This window comes from Tenrec ecaudatus, chromosome 13 (assembly GCF_050624435.1).
Source record: "Tenrec ecaudatus isolate mTenEca1 chromosome 13, mTenEca1.hap1, whole genome shotgun sequence".
Taxonomy (NCBI): Eukaryota; Metazoa; Chordata; class Mammalia; order Afrosoricida; family Tenrecidae; genus Tenrec; species Tenrec ecaudatus.
Window position 1 is genome coordinate 110,512,209 of NC_134542.1, and position 11,198 is coordinate 110,523,406.

Genomic DNA, 11,198 nt, shown 5'->3' on the forward strand with positions numbered 1-11,198 from the left:
AGACTAGAAACAACACTAAACCTTCAGAGGTTCCCACTGCATTCATTACATAAGACCCCATGACACCAATCAAAGCTGAATGAGGGAAAATAAAACTCTTTGGAGGTTAGCAGACAATACCTTTTGTTGCTATGGATAAAATGTCCTTATTAAATGGATTTTATTATTACACCTTGATGTGCTTTGTGAAAACAGTGTCTCATTAGCATTGAAAACATAATGATTGCTGAGGTTCTTAGACAGTCTTAGAAATTCTTAGCATTCATCATTAACTTACTGTTTACAATGTAAATCGTCTTTAGAATTTCTACCAAATGACTGGATAAACCAAAGCTAACCCCACTGCCATTGGGTCAATTTCAAATCATCTTAGCCTTATATAGGGTTACCAGAAGGATTTCCTGAGAATTCCTGAACCTGAATTGTAACCTGTTACTTGCTTAATATACCCTGTAATCATGAGCATTGTCTATAAGTTGTGAATGTCCACTAAAATTATTCTCAGAACCCAGAAGAGCAATTGAGAGTGCCATGGGAGGGATGGTTGGGGGTCACTCTAGTAAATCGGGTGGAGTGTAGAGATATGTGATAGGAATCCGTATTGTTATTGCTAGGTGTCCTTGGGTCAGTGCTGATTCATAGAGACCGTACACACAATAGGACAAAGCACTGCCCAATTCTGCGCCATCCTTACAATTGTTTGATGTTTGAACCCAGTCTTGCAGTCACCATGGAGAAGGAAAACGTCTGAATGAGCCACACCTGACTGATCGGCCACTTACAGACCCTGATTTGCAATGGAACCAACCTTAGGCTGTTCTTAATTCTCTTTCCCACTGTGTAGATAGAGCAGGTTAGATACCTCCCCCTTGTCATTTGCACACGTGTGTCCTCACTTTAAACGCACTCTTTTACGTAGGTTTTGTAATTTCTCTGCAGTTAGGTCTTTGGCAGAAGTTACTTTTCAAATACCAGAAATTACGAGAAGCATTTCTTCCCTCACAATCATGATGTTCAGCGGAAGACAGAGATGTAGGAAGAGATGATAGTGGGGGACATTTCTAGAAGAACAAGTCTTTCCTAAGGCATCTTCCTTCATACAAGAAGTCAAAGCTGGGGGAATGGAAAAGGCTGCTATTTCAGGATCATAAGAATACACTTTTTTTCTCATCAAGGATCAACCTGTGGCAATGAAAATAAAGGAGAAGGCAGAGAAGAGCCCCGCTTACTCCCACATGCCATTCTCATCAAGTATCACCACGAAGTTTTCTCTCCAGTTTGTGCCATCTTGCTTTCAGCTGCAGCCCTAAATCCCTCATCAGCAGCACATCAAACTGCCTGGTCTGGCCTCACCCTCACCCAAGGGTTGCCAGCAGTTCACGCCCATTACCAGGATCTCAACAGGTCTCCTACACCTACACCCTTTTTGGCTCTCAACTTCACAAAATAAGATATTCTTTTGATTGATATTTTCTGATTATGGGTTTAAAGTAAGCAAGTCAGAAATCCATGTTCTGTTGTGATCCCTAAGGTTTCCATCGGCTAATTTGTGGAAGGAGATCTATGGCATTTTCTTCCTAGGCTGCCTTAGCCTGGAAGCACTGCTAAAATCCTGCCTTCCATGAGTGCTCCCGCTGGTATTTGAAATATCACTGTCCTGGCTTCCAGCATCATAGACACCCAAGACACTCTCATATGGCACACTGATAGACGGGTGGTAGCTGGCGATATTAGCAATACTAATATTATTTCTCATTTACCTAAGGCCTTAATATGTTCCATGGATTGGTCTAGGGATATGCTCCTCACTATTAAACTTGTTCTCCACAGGGAAATACATGCGGAGTCCTAAAAAGCTAACTTACAAACAAACTTGGTAAGCACAGTCTGTCTATAAGCTTTGGAACTGCATGCACTCAGCTTACTTTATGAAGATTGTCCCCAGCAAATTCATATTATAGCTCTGGGCAAGGCCCTACATTAGAATTGCCCAGCAAGGGAGAAATCATTTTCCTATACTAGGATGGCCAGTCAACATAAAGCAGGACTTTCTCGTATATGATCCATGTCCTTCTCTTTGCTGCTCTGTGCAAACTCTGGTGTTCAAAGGAGTGGGTTCGAAAAAGACTGCTTTGTATTCGTTCTTCTGAGAATGAGAAATATCCAAGTCTCCCTATATTTGACTTTTACCCAGGTCTTATGTCTCTAAGCCTAAGACATGTCTTTCACTATATTTCACCATTTTCTCAAAAATTTGCATTTTTAACAGAAGAAAAATTACAGCAAAGAAAATATTTTTTTCTCTAATGAATTTTTAATATGGGTTGCATTCTTCCAAAAGAAGCTCTGGTGGCCTAGAGGTTGAAGCTGCCTGAGGGGCAGTTCAAATCCACCTGCCACTTGGAAGGAGAAATATGTGGTGGTCTGCATTTGTAAATATATATGGCTTAGAAAACTGTTTGGAACTGTCTACCTGGCCAATAGGGTCCCTCTGCATTGAGATAAACTAAGCAATAACTAGATCTTTTGCGTCTGACTTACTGATTCTACAAGAAGAAAGCTTACACAATAAACACGTTAGATTGAATTATTGCCAGGGGTGGTGTGGAGTGCAGTGGGGTTAAAAAGAAGATATTAGTTGATTATTGATCCTAAACATGCAGAGATGAAGGTGATATCATGGACTTGGACATTCAAATAACACACTCTCCCCTCCTGTGGTTCAATACAATAGAAAAACGGGGTGCTATAAAACTTTGAGTCTTGAAAAGCCCTAATTCAAAGAAATTATTTTTTTTCAATTAGACAGCTCTTGATAGGAAATATGAGGGGGTATGCCCTCACTAGACACCCCTCACCTAATTTCACTGGGTAGAGCAGAGATTGCATAGCATTTTTCTCGATAGGCGATCATCAAGAAACTTGCTCTGCGTTAGTGCACCCAGGGGCTTTGCCTAGGAAGGTTCTCACTCGTCAGAGTGAAATTTTTATGAAAGCAGTTTCGCTTGGACCAGTGGTTCTCAACCTTCCTAACGCCGTGTCCCTTTCATACAGTTCCTCATGTGGTGGTGACCCCAACCATAAAATTATTTTCGTTGGTACTTCATAACTGTAATTTTGCTACTATTATGAACTGTCATGTAAGTATCTTATGCAGAATGTATTTTCATTGTTACAAATTGAACATAATTAAAGCATAGTGATTAATCAGAAAACAATATGTAATTATATATTGTGAAGTATTTATTTCTAATTACAAATAAGTGAAATTTTGTCTGGAAGGATGATGTAGCATGGGGAACAGACTCACACCGATACCCGTATGTGGGCATATCTACATGTGGGCGGATTCACATGGAGATGGATAGAGGCGCGGTCTCTCCGTTCCTAAGACCATCGGAAATGTGTGTTTTCCGATGTCTTAGGAGACCCCTGTGAAAGGGCTGTTCGATCCCCAAAGGGGTCGCGACCCACAGGTTGAGAACTGCTGGCTTGGACCTTGTTTTTTGTGATGGCCAATTTAAGAAAGCATGCAGCTGTGAGATTTTGTTTCCTGCTCAGGAAAAATGCCATGGAAACTTGTGATGTAGAATAAAACTTTCAAGGACAAAACTATGTGTAAAACTCAAGTGTACTAGTGGTTTTCTCAAAAAAAGGTAAAATGTCTATTGAAGACAAACATTGAATGGATGTCCACCAACTTCTCAAAGGAACAAAAGTGTCTATTAATGCATTTGGAGTTCATTCCACCAGATTAGACTGTTAACCAATCTGTCTATTTAGAGGTTCTGAAAAGATTGTGTAACAGTGTGTGACAAAATAGATGTGATGTGTAGCGGGGGGGGGGGGGGACTGGTTTTGCCACCAAGACAATGCACCCGCTCACACAGCCATCTCACTACACAGGTTTTGGCAAAAAACAACATGCTTCTCTTGTGCCGTGTCCCTTACTCAGCCAACCTCACTGACTTCCTTTTGTTCCCATGGGTGAGAGGGGCATGGCAGGGCAGCAACCTGAAGCTGTACAGAAGGGGAAGACAAAATGAGGAGGTGCTGTCAGCTCTCCAAACAGATGAGTTTGAAAAATGTTTCCAAGAATGGAATCACATATTTGACAAATGCATTGTGTAATGAAGAGTACTTTGAAGGTGATAAGGTTGTTTTGTAGAAAATTTAAATGCATAGCTTTGAAAATCAATCAATAGCTAGATAAGTAGTTCTGGGTTTTTTGGGGTACCCCCTGGTATGGTCACCTGTTGCCTGGTAACATGGTCATTCCTGTTTCTTTCCAATCATAAAATTGTCTGTGCTCTGTGTATATTACTCTTACACTCTCTACTCATGAGCCTAAAGGTTACTCAGCCAGCTCTTTCTTATTAGCGTGCTCTTTCTCTATAATTCATGACTAGACATTGATGCAAATTGTATTTTGGGTTAGTAAATAAGAAAGCAGTGATGGTGAACGTGTTTAATTTGGACCTCTGCAATGTACTGAAATTAAAATGCGGTCCTAAATTCTCACAACAGAAAGGAGAATTTTTCATGCAAGTTATACATGCTTAAAAAACAGAATCAAAAATGAGATGCCAAGGAAAACAGACTATTTTAACATCAAGCCACTCAAAGGAGGCATGAGGTATTTCCAGCCTAGAGCTGAGGCTACATTTCGAGCAAAATTCTAAAAGGACAGATGCGTAGCTCAATCTTGTGTTTGTTTTTTGGTAAAATTCGCATAACATAAAATTAAATATTTTAAATAAAACAATTCGTTGACATTTATCATACTCAAAATGTTATGCAACAACAGGCTCTCTTTTGTTCCAAAATATTTTCATCAGCCCAAAACGAAAACTCAGCCCCATCAAACCGTTGCTTGTCATTTCTGCTTCTACCCAGTTCCGGGTAACCACGCTCTGTGTGCAAAACCCATTTGTGTCTCTGTCCTTATTTTCAGTATTTCAAATCGATCGGATCCTACATTATGTGTCCTTTTGTATCTGACTTATTTTACTTGGTGCCACATATTTAAAGTCCACCCAGGCTTTAGCATGTACGCATCAGGACTTATTTATGGCTGTGCCGGAGTCCACTGCATCGGGATACCACAATGCGGTTTATCCATTCTCCCTTTGTAAAGCAATGTTGCCTGACTCAGAACAATACACAACAAATACAAATCACCTTTAGACAGCTGTGTGTTTTCTGACAGCCTTAATTGCAACAGATTACTAAAGAGAAGCCCTCCTTAGTAGTTACACATTGGGCTGTAATCAGCATAGTCGGCTGTCGCGCGCCAGGTCTCGCCAGTAAGAAAAGACGCACCACAACAGGATTCTTCCACAAGCATTTAATTTTTCATTATGCGGTAAAGACCTTGAAACCCCAAACTACTGCTGCTTATATATGCTCTATGGGGACGTGCTGTGCCTTGATTGGTGCATTTGCCAAAACCTCATGCATAGATTGGTGAGTTCGCCAGAACCTTCGTTTGCATACTCCAGGGTGGAGTTATGACTACGTCATCTCAGCATCGCGCATGCGCTAAGTGGTTGTTTACCAATTAGTTGGCCCACCGCCCTGACTGCCCGGCGCCATCTAGTAATGGCAGCGAGAGTTGCGGCTACCCACATCACGAGAGCTGTGGCTTCCCACATCTCGCGAGAGCTACGGCTTCCCACAGTCGGCAGTTCAAAACCACCATCTGCCTCAGGTTAGACTCCAAGTTCCAACTCTTCAGCTAGAAACAGAGGGCTTCCCTCTTTGCACCCCTCAGATTCTTTATCCAGAGGACAAAAACATTGCCCTCAAATCCATTTCTGCTCATAGACGCCCTGAATCAAAGAACTAACGCACAGGGTGATAGTACAAAGGCTATAAGTACTTGTAGATGCAAACCCCGACATCTTTCTCTGGAAAAATACCGATCTTCACTTCTCCCCAGAGCTCCTGAAATGCAGCCAGGGACTGCTTACCATCTACCATTTGTATCTTATATCGAATGCATATGTTTGTATTTATCGATCCACATTTCATAAAGTACCCCGCCCACAAGCTGTTCTGGATTTCCTAATCACTTGCAGTCTTGCAGTTTGTGAATTTGCACCTGGAATTGGCTGCTTGTGGGCCGTGGGAACTCTCTGAACAACCTACAGAGAGTCTCATGGGAGCCACCAATCCTGAGAAATAGAGCGGAGTCTTCACAGTGTCTTCCCTGATTTCACCAACCCAGAGCCCAAGGCTAGGGAAACCCAAGGCACCCCGTGACTCTTGCGTGGTGGCAATCTGGCTATGGAAAACAGAGAACTCTCAGGAGCGGTCGATTCAAACCCCAAGCAGCCACCTAGGTGGTGTCTTTCCAATCAAGCCCATCTTTTTTCTCCCGTGGATGTACAGAGTCAGGTGTGGCCTGATGGTTCTTTATGGCATGCATACATGCACTTCCCATGCAGAAATAAAGAACATGATCTCTCCCATTTGTCTTTCCATTACAGACAGCACCCTGCATCCGTTGCTGTCATCTTGGACATCATCCCATATAAATGTTCTCTCCATGGCTCTGCACATTTTATCACCTGGTAGAGATTTTTCCCACAGGCTTCATATATGATCGCATCTGCCACGTTGAAGTAGATGATACTTGCCATCATTGTTTTCATTAATATTTACACATTACTGGAATTTTGCCTCTAAGACATTTCTAAATCCAAAGGCTTTTGATTCCCTCTTGGTTTCTATTTCTGTTGTGTTGGAGGCTGGAGAGCAGGATGACTTGGTGATTATAAAGAACAAAAGGATCAGCAAAATTGAAATGTGTTTACGGCCCACTTTTTAGCCTCTTGGGAATTTAATTTCTCTTTCCTCTTGTGACTGCAAGTTGCCTATCTCAAAACATGGCAAAAAGATGAATACTGATTATTTTTAACTTTATATGTTTGTGGGTTTCTTCACATTTGATTTATATCTAGTTATTACAAATAATACAAAAATTATTATCTGCAGGAAAAAATCTTGGCATTTTGCTGAAAAACCAAGAGGAATGAGGCATACCAAGTACCATGATGCAGTAGGAATACCCAGACTTGGGGAATCCAGACCCGACTTGGCCTTCTCCCTCCCGTCACCTCTGCTGCTCTCCTCCAAGAGATATGCTGTTAATTCCTGACAGCAAGGACCTGGGTTTAAGAGCTTTTCCAATTTTGTGTTTCAAGATGCCAAGGCATAGGAACTGTTTAAAATTTTCAAATTCATATAATATAGGAAAGTTTTAATAAGGAGAAAACTTTTAAAAAAAGATTTTTTGGGCTACATTATGAATGACCTTTTTGAATCTCTGGAAGTGTTAGATCGGGTGACCTTTCCAAAACTTATGTGGTGATAGAAAACAGTTATTGTTGAGATATGTGTGTGTGTATATATAGATATATATATATATATATATATATATATATATATACATATCTCAACAATAATATATCTCACAGGTTTCTCCATTTAATGTTTTTGTGGTATAATTTAATGATTTTAATTACATTATTTATGTCATGATATAACAAAAAATATTCATTATTGCATTCTTTCGCCATCAAGAGAAACTAGAAGCAATTAAAACTTATTTTTAAAGCAAAATGGGACTAGCATTAAGCCGAAACTAAATTGTAATATTTTCAAAATATATGAGAAGGTGTGTTAGGGAAGATTGACTAGAGAAACAAATTCATTGACACTTATATGTGTATAAGAAAGAACTTTATATCAAGGATTAATTGTATGTTAAGAAAACACCCTAGCCCAGTCCAGATCAAGCCTATAAATCTGACACTAGTTTATAAATTCCTTTCAGACTTGTGTAGTCACAAGCTGTCAGTCTGGGTAAACTAGGGAAACAAATCCACAGAAACTCATATGTATGAGAGAGTTTTATATAAAGGGTAAGTGTACATCAAGAAAACATCCCAACCCAGTGCTGTGTAAACCCATAAAACCAACATTAGCCCATATGTCTGAAACTAATCTACAAAATCCTCCTTAATCTCACAAAACACATGCAATGATGTCACCTGCAGGAGTAAAGTTGAGTCAGAGAACATGTAAGCATCTCAGCGCTGGTAGGGGTCTCCACAGGCTGCTCCAGCACCCAGGGCTACATCAGGGTAGGTCCATGCAGCATCTCCTCAGAGATGTTGTGTAGGAAGTGAGCCTTGCCAGCTGAAGCAGGGAACTGGCTACGGCAGCTGCACTCCAGTCTGACCATCAGAAAGCAAGGAACCCGAGAACTAAAATGGCGAGGCTCTCGGAGCCATTTATCCCTCTGCCCTTCAATTAACTCCACTTGTGTTTATCGGCCAGGTTGGCACAATAAACCTTAACTATCTCACAAGCTATGATGCACAATGCAGGAAAATCACAGGCTAGTGGGTACAAAGTTTTGTGGATCCAGTGACAGTGGAAGCAACTCCAGTACTCTCCCAGGTCTCAACATGGCCCCATATTGCCTGTCAACAGGAAGGTGAAAGCAGACAGAGAGTGTGTGTGTGTGGCTTGCCTCCAGGGAGAAAGAGGCCAGCATCCAGCAAGCCATTTATCTCAGTTGCCCTCCAATCCAGCTGCAACCTGATTGCTAGGCTAAACTTGGCCCACATGTTCCTATGGGAGCCAATTTGGCACAAAATCCCCTATCACAGAAGGTTTCAGAAAAGATTGTGGAAAGATTCCACTGTCTTTTAATTCCATTTTCCCAAGGACCTTTGAAGTACCTTAACATTTTGCCATAAGTGAGAGTGAAAAGCTGTAAAATATGAGCCTCCAATAAAATGATTTATTAAAAGTAAATAAAGGATGAAGATTACATAGTTTTCATGGTTCAATTTTGAATTTGAACTTAGTTTCATCCTTTTGGTGAAGTGAAAGCAAAACATCTTGCCAAGAAATAAAATCAGTATGATATTCCTGGTTGACAGTCAGAATGTGCTTGAGAAATGAGGATGACAAGATCTCACCTTACGTATTTTGGACATGTTATTAGGACAGGCCAGTCTCTGACAAAGGGCATCACATTTGGTAAAGTAGTAGGCCATGGAAAAAGGTGAAGGGCATCTAGGTGATGGATTTATAGAGTGGCTGCAAAACTGTGCTCCAACATGACCACGATCGGGAGGAAGGAGCAAGACTGAGGAGTGCTTCGTTCTGCTGCCCATGGGGTCACGACCAGTGTGATTCCACTCCATGGCACCTAACAACGGCAACCACCTTAGCTGCTACAATAAAGCACAAGGGGTTACAGCATTAGTGGGTTAAAAATACATATATATAGCCGAAGAGCCAATTACCAAAACTTTCTATTAGCAAACATTATGACATTCAAACCTAATCAGAGTTCCACCTTTTTCTTCATTGTGTGCAGAATGAATTACACATATGGGCACATACCTACACATGGGCACACACATACACATGGACACACACATACATAGGCACACACATACACATGGGCACACACATACATATGGGCACACAAACACATGGGCACACATACACGAAGGCACTCAAATACACATGGACACACAAATGGGCATACACATACACATACACGTGGACACACATACACATGAACACACACACTAAGACATACACATACACATGGGCACACACATATACATGGGCACACACATACACATGAGCAAACTCCAACGTTACCGCAATATAGATATTAAAATCAACAATATGTATTGCTCTGTCTTTCACTGCCCCTGAACTGCAGCTATAAATTCACCATCATCTTCCCTATTGATTAATGAAGATCATTATCTCCCAATTTATGGTTTTCATAAATCAGTGTTTATTCAGTGCCAAGAGGCAAGACATGAGTTTCTGGGGTTTTAAGAACACTAACTTTACAAAAATAGCAGTTATTACCGACTGAAAATTTGCAATGTAAAAGAACACAAAAAGACCGTGAAGATTTGATTAACAATTTTCAGTGCCGCATGACACTAAAAACAAAGGTGAGGTATTTATAATTTTCAGCAAGGGCACACTCGTATCCCACTGTCGAACACACCCAATTACTCTCCAGGCTTGCAAGGAGCATGCCCCTAGCCCACCCTCTCCGTTTCTAATCGCAGTTAATAGATCTAATAAATTTAGAAAAGAGCAAGCCCTCATCATGGAGCAAGAGGAGGTATTCTCTAGGAGAATGCGTTTAAAGATGAAAATGGTGTAGCAATGTAAGTATATTTTCTGGAAAAATTAGAAACTCAAGAAATCAACATGAAGAATTCATGTAAATATTGAACAAAAGTGAATTAAATGAACAAAAAATTTGGTATTGCAACCAAGCATAAATATATATGAGAGAACAAGTAAGATGGCGTTTGCCTGATATTTTCCTTCACTGATTAAAAAATTCATTTTTTAAAGCCTATTATCCACCTCTGGTTATGGAAACAACATGCCATGTATGTTGATATGGCTTCTTTAGAGCTGAGCATGTAGTCCTTCTTTGTGGAGAGAAAAAAAGAGAGGAGAAGAGAGAAAGGCGGAGATACTCCTATGATTTGAATGTCTTTACCACTTATGCTTACTAATAGTCAAATGGGTAGAAAATAAATTTCTTTGGGTGATTGATAATGTCAGAAATGGGCAAGGGAATGATTCGGCCCACTGCTTTGTCATATTTTCAAAAATGTTTAAGGTGAAATGAGTAGTTTTAATGCTGTAATTTAATTTTGTGATTGCTTTGTTTCATCTTGATTTTTATTTTGCTGACCGCAGATATTTCGAATCCAACAGGGATCACCTGGCCAGGATAATGTGCTTGCCTGCTGGAATAGAACTGATCAACTAGGAGCCTCCACAAAGTGATGGGATGTTTCCTTCTACATCTTCCTGACTGGTTAGCATCCCCGAAAAACAAAACCCTTGCAGACACCATGAGACTTTGGATCAGAAAAACTTGTTGATGCCCCCCACTCCTCGTGGCATGCCTCACCCCTCCACTTTCATCTGCACGGGAAACACTTCTACCCAGCCAGTGGAGGTCAAGGTCCTTAGCTCTTGCTTAAACACCTGGCTAATGCTGGTTCTTGTAGTATTTCAGGCTAGTTTTACTTCTAAATATTTTGTAGAAATCTGGAAATGCAATTACCAAACAATAATAAATAAGAGTTATCCCTGCAGCTAATATATGTGAGCAAGTACAG